Genomic DNA, 6,617 nt, shown 5'->3' with positions numbered 1-6,617 from the left:
TAGTTGAGTCTAGTTTCATATTCTAAGTTTGGTGTCAATTGCATGCTTTTGTTTTTCTTTTAAAATTTTCGTTTTTGCATAGTCTTAGTCCCTTTTTGATTCATAAAAATTCTAAGTTTGGTGTCCTCTTTATGTTTTTCTCTTAAAATTTTCGAAAATTTAGTGTTTAATTTCTAAAAATTTTAAGTTTGGTGTCTTTTTGTGTTTTTCTCTTTCCTCTTTTTAAGAATCAAATCTTTTTCATAAAAATTTTTTCAATCATATCTTTTTTATTGCCATTTTGAAAACCTTTTTAATTACTTGATTGATTCAATTCTCAAATTGCTTTGATCTTATTTTATTTTTAATTTTCGAATTTTATTTTATTTTCATTTTGTCTTATTTTATTTTATTTTAATTTTCTTTTTTTTTCGGTTAATTTAAAAAAAAATAAAAATAAACAAAATTTATCTCTTTGCAATCATTCTCATTTCCCTTTTGTCCATTATGGACTTAAGTGGAATTAATCAGTCCAAGAGGACTCTGGGGTCTTATGCTAACCCCATTACAGCTGCATATGGGAGTAGCATCTGTATACCTCCCATCAAAGCAAGCAGCTTTGAGCTAAATCCTCAACTCATTATCATAGTGCAGCAAAATTGCCAGTATTCCGGTCTTCCACAGGAAGAACCTACTGAGTTTCTGGCACAGTTCTTACAAATTGCTGACACAGTACATGATAAAGAGGTAGATCAGGATGTCTACAGACTATTACTGTTTCCATTTGCTGTAAAAGATCAAGCTAAAAGGTGGTTAAATAACCAACTTACAGCAAGCATAAAGACATGGAAACAGTTATCAAACAAATTCCTGAATCATTTTTACCCTCCAAAGAGGATGACATAGCTAAGGCTGGACATCCAAGGCTTTAAACAAGAGGATCATGAATCCCTTTATAATGCCTGGGAGAGGTATAGAGGTATGCTAAGAAAATGTCCCTCTGAAATGTTTTCAGAGTGGGTACAGTTAGACATTTTCTACTATGGGCTTACAGAGAAAGCTCAGATGTCTTTAGACCACTCAGCTGGTGGATCTATACACATGAGGAAGACAATTGAAGAAGCTCAAGAGCTTATAGACACTGTTGCTAGAAACCAATATTTGTACTCTAGCAATGAGTTCTCTCCAGAAGAGGAAGTCATGACAGTAGTCACTGACCCTCATCCTCAAGAACAGTTAATTGAGCTTAATCAACAACTGCTCTTGATGACAGAATAGTTAGCAGAATTTAAAGAGATGCTCCATGAAACTAAAGTTGCTAATAAGAGCATAGAACTACAGTTGAATCAAGCAAAACAGCAAATATCTAAACAGATAACAGAGGAGTGTCAAGCAGTTCAATTGAGGAGTGGGAAGAACTTGAATACCATTGCTCAAAAGAGCAAAAAGCCAAACAAGGAGCAAGTGACAGAGGACAACCAAACCACTGTTCAAAATCCCTCTGAGGACAGTGAGAGCCCAGAGAGGAATATTGGCGTTCAAACGCCAGAAAGGGAAGGAAAGCTGGCGTTAAACGCCCATTCCTTGCCCAGTTCTGGCGTTCAAACGCCAGAAAAGGGAGAAAAGTTGGCGTTAAACGCCCATTTTCCACCCAATTCTGGCGTCCAAACGCCAAGGGAGGATCAGACACCTGAGAGTGCTGACAGTAATCCCTCTAACAAGGCTTCTTCAACCACTTCTGTACGGAGTAAACCTGCAGCATCTAAGGTTGAAGAATATCAAGCCAAGATGCCTTATCCTCAGAAACTCCGCAAAGCGGAACAGGATAAGCAATTTGCCCGCTTTGCAGACTATTTAAGGACTCTTGAAATAAAGATTCCTTTTGCAGAGGCACTTGAGCAAATACCTTCTTATGCTAAGTTCATGAAAGAGATCTTAAGTCATAAGAAGGACTGGAGAGAAACTGAAAAAGTGTTTCTCACTGAAGAATGCAGTGCAGTCATTCTAAAAAGCTTACCAGAAAAGCTTCAAGATCCTGGAAGCTTTCTGATACCATGCACATTAGAAGGCACTTGCACCAAGACAGCTTTATGTGATCTTGGAGCAAGCATTAATTTAATACCTGCATCCACTATCAGAAAGCTTGGGTTGATTGGAGAAGTCAAACCAACCAGGATATGCCTCCAACTTGCTGATGGATCCATTAAACACCCATCAGGCATAATAGAGGACATGATTGTCAAGGTTGGGCCATTTGCCTTTCCAACTGACTTTGTGGTGCTGGAAATGGAGGAGCACAAGAGTGCAACTCTCATTCTAGGAAGACCTTTCCTAGCAACTGGACGAACTCTCATTGATGTACAAAAAGGGGAAGTAACCTTGAGAGTCAATGAGGATGAGTTCAAGTTGAATGCTGTAAAAGCAATGCAGCATCCAGACACACCAGAGGACTGCATGGGCGCTGACATTATTGACTCTCTGGTAGAAGAGATCAATATGGCTGAAAGCCTAGAATCAGAGCTTGAGGACATCTTCAAGGATGCTCAAACTGATCAGGAAGAGCCAGAGGAGGCAAAGGAATTTTCGAAAATTCCTCAGGAGGAGGATAAGCCTCCTAAGCCTGAACTCAAACCACTACCATCATCCCTGAAATACGCATTTCTGGGAGAGGGTGACACTTTTCCAGTGATTATAAGCTCTGCTTTAAATTCACAGGAAGAGGAAGCACTGATCAAAGTGCTAAGGACACACAAGACAGCTCTTGGGTGGTCCATAAGTGATCTTAAGGGCATTAGCCCAGCTAGATGCATGCACAAGATCCTGTTGGAGGATAATGCCAAACCAGTGGTTCAACCACAGAGGAGGCTAAATCCTGCCATGAAGGAGGTGGTGCAGAAAGAGGTCACTAAATTACTAGAGGCTGGGATTATTTATCCTATTTCTGATAGCCCCTGGGTGAGCCCTGTCCAAGTTGTTCCCAAAAGGGAGGCATGACAGTGGTTCATAATGAAAAAAATGAACTGGTTCCTACAAGGACGTCACAGGGTGGCGCATGTGTATTGACTACAGAAGACTCAATACAGCCACCAGAAAGGATCATTTTCCTTTACCATTCATAGACCAAATGCTAGAAAGACTAGCTGGTCATGATTATTACTGCTTTTTGGATGGCTACTCAGGCTACACCAAATTGCAGTAGATCCTCAAGACCAAGAGAAAACAGCATTCACATGCCCTTCTGGCGTGTTTGCCTATAGGAGAATGCCTTTTGGTCTGTGCAATGCACCTGCAACCTTTCAAAGATGCATGCTCTCTATCTTCTCAGATATGGTAGAGAAATTTCTGGAAGTCTTCATGGATGACTTTTCAGTATATGGAGACTCATTCAGCTCCTGTCTTAACCACCTATCACTTGTCCTGAAAAGATGCCAAGAGACTAACCTGGTTTTAAACTGGGAGAAATGTCACTTTATGGTGACTGAAGGAATTGTCCTTGGGCACAAAATTTCAAGCAGGGGAATAGAGGTGGATAAGGCAAAGGTAGAGGTAATTGAAAAATTACCACCACCTGCCAATGTTAAGGCAATCAGAAGCTTTCTGGGGCATGCAGGATTCTACAGAAGGTTTATTAAGGACTTTTTGAAAATTGCTAAACCTCTGAGTAACCTGTTAGCTGCTGACACACCATTTGTGTTTGACACACAGTGTTTGCAGGCATTTGAGACCCTGAAAGCTAAACTGGTCACAGCACCAGTCATCTCTGCACCAGATTGGGCATTACCATTTGAATTAATGTGTGATGCCAGTGATCATGCCATTGGTGCAGTGTTGGGACAGAGGCATAACAAACTTCTGCATGTCATTTATTATGCTAGCCGTGTTCTAAATGATGCACAGAAGAATTACACCACCACAGAAAAAGAATTACTTGCAGTGGTCTATGCCATTGACAAGTTTAGATCCTACCTAGTGGGATCAAAGGTGATTGTGTACACTGACCATGCTGCTCTTAATACTTACTCACAAAGCAGGATTCAAAACCCAGGCTTATCAGATGGGTGTTGCTTCTGCAAGAGTTTGATATAGAAATAAGAGACAGAAAAGGGACAGAGAATCAAGTAGCTGATCATCTGTCCAGAATAGACCAGTAGCTGGGGCGTCCCTCCCTTCTACTGAGATCTCTGAGACTTTCCCAGATGAGCAACTCTTTGCCATCCAGGAAGCTCCATGGTTTGCAGATATTGCAACTATAAAGCTGTGAGGTTCATACCCAAAGAGTACAGTTATGTGCAGAGAAAGAACTAATTTCAGATGCCAAGTACTACCTTTGGGATGAACCATATCTCTTTAAGAGATGTGCTGACGGAGTGATCCGCAGGTGTGTACCCAGAGAGGAAGCACGAAGGATCCTATGGCACTGCCATGGATCACAGTATGGAGGACATTTTGGAAGTGAGCGAACAGCCACTAAAGTTCTCCAGTGCGGCTTCTACTGGCCTACTCTCTATAAAGATTCCCGAGAGTTTGTGCGTAACTGTGACAGTTGCCAAAGAGCTGGTAACCTGCCTCATGGATATGCCATGCCTCAACAAGGGATATTAGAGATAGAGCTGTTTGATGTATGGGGAATTGACTTCATGGGGCCATTCCCACCATCATACTCAAACACCTACATTCTGGTGGCAGTGGACTATGTATCTAAGTGGGTAGAAGCAATTGCTACACCCACTAATGATACTAAGACCGTACTGAAATTCCTCCAGAAGAACATTTTCAGCAGATTTGGCGTTCCCAGAGTGCTAATCAGTGATGGGGGCACTCATTTCTGCAATAACAGCTGCACCTTGCTATGGTTAGATATGGAATTAGCCACAAGGTGGCAACTCCGTATCATCCACAGACAAATGGGCAAGCAGAAGTCTCTAACAGAGAGCTAAAAGAATCCTAGAACGGACTGTAATGTCCCGAAGAAAGGATTGGGCAAAGAGCTTGGATGATGCTCTGTGGGCATACAGAACAGCATTCAAGACTCCTATAGGGACCTCCCCATACCAACTGGTGTATGGGAAGGCCTGTCATTTGCCAGTGGAACTGGAACATAAAGCCTACTGGGCAACCAGATTCCTAAACATGGATGCACAGTTAGCTGGTGAAAAAAGATTGCTCCAACTAAATGAGCTAGAGGAGTTCAGACTCAATGCCTTTGAAAATGCTAAGATCTATAAGGAAAAGGCAAAGAAGTGGCATGACAAGAGATTGTCAACCAGAGTCTTTGAGCCAGGACAAAAAGTTCTGCTCTTCAACTCTAGGCTCAGACTGTTTCCAGGAAAACTCAAATCCCGTTGGAGGGGTCCATATGTGATTACAGGAGTGTCACCATATGGATATGTTGAGCTTCAGGATATTGATTCTGACAGGAAGTTCATTGTTAATGGACAGAGAATCAAGCATTATCTTGAAGGAAATTTTGAGCAGGAATGCTCAAAACTGAGGCTTGAGTAATTCTCAGCAGAAGTCCAGCTAAAGACAGTAAAGAAGCGCTTACTGGGAGGCAACCCAGTCATTAGGAAGGTGTATGATAAGTTCTTACAGAGGCAAGTATCAAAAATGAAGGAATTCACAGAGTTACAGAAGGATTCAGCTCAAAAAGCAGAGAAAATGAGCTTACTGGCGAAAAAACGCCAGTAAGGGGCATTTTGGGCGTTAAACGCCAGAATGGGTAACATTCTGGGCATTTAACGCCAGGAATGGTGCCATTTTGGGCGTTAAACGCCAGAATGGACACCATTCTGGGCGTTTAACGCCAGGTGTGCAGCATCCTGGGCGTTTTGGAAAAACGCCCAGTGATAAAGGATTTCTGGTGTTTAACGCCAGCCAGGGCACCTGGCTGGGCGTTAAACGCCCAAAAGGGGTAGCAAATGGGCGTTAAACGCCACCCATTCTGGGCGTTTAACGCCAGAAAGGTGGGGGGACCACATTTTTGTTTTCAACTCAATTTTTTTCAAACTCTCCTCTTTTTAACCATACTCTTCTACATAAATGCACTTCAACCTTTCATTATTCACTTTCAAATCTTCACAAATCAAAACCATTCTTCAAATCTATTTCAAATTAATCCCAAATCTTCTTCAAAAACTCACCCTTTTCTCAATTTCTTTTCATATCTTCTCAAATCTCCTTTCAAATTTTTATTTTTTTCGAAATCTCTTCTCCCCTCCCTTTTAAATTCACGTTTGGGACCCCTTTTACCACACCATTCGAATTTTCTCTTCCTCCCCTCTCTTCTCTTTCCTTTTGCTTGAGGACAAGCAAACCTCTAAGTTTGGTGTGCTTTTCCGTGATCACTAAGCCAAGATTCATCAATATCATGGCTCCTAAGGGAAAACAACCAATTTAAGAGGCAAGAAAGAGAATAATCCAAAGAATCTTTGGAATGAAGAGAAGTTCTTAACCAAAGAACATGAAGACCATTATCATAAAATAATGGGTCTGAGGTCAGTGATCCCGGAAGTAAAATTTGATCTGAAAGAAGATGAATATCCGGGGATCCAAGAGCAAATTCGAAACAGAGGTTGGGAAGTTCTAACCAATCCTGAGACAAAGGTTGGAAGGAACATGGTTCAGGAATTCTACTCAAA

This window comes from Arachis stenosperma, chromosome 8, assembly GCF_014773155.1.
Source record: "Arachis stenosperma cultivar V10309 chromosome 8, arast.V10309.gnm1.PFL2, whole genome shotgun sequence".
Classification (NCBI taxonomy): Eukaryota; Viridiplantae; Streptophyta; class Magnoliopsida; order Fabales; family Fabaceae; genus Arachis; species Arachis stenosperma.
The sequence above is the reverse complement of the archived record's forward strand: the minus strand, read 5'-3'. Positions refer to the sequence as shown.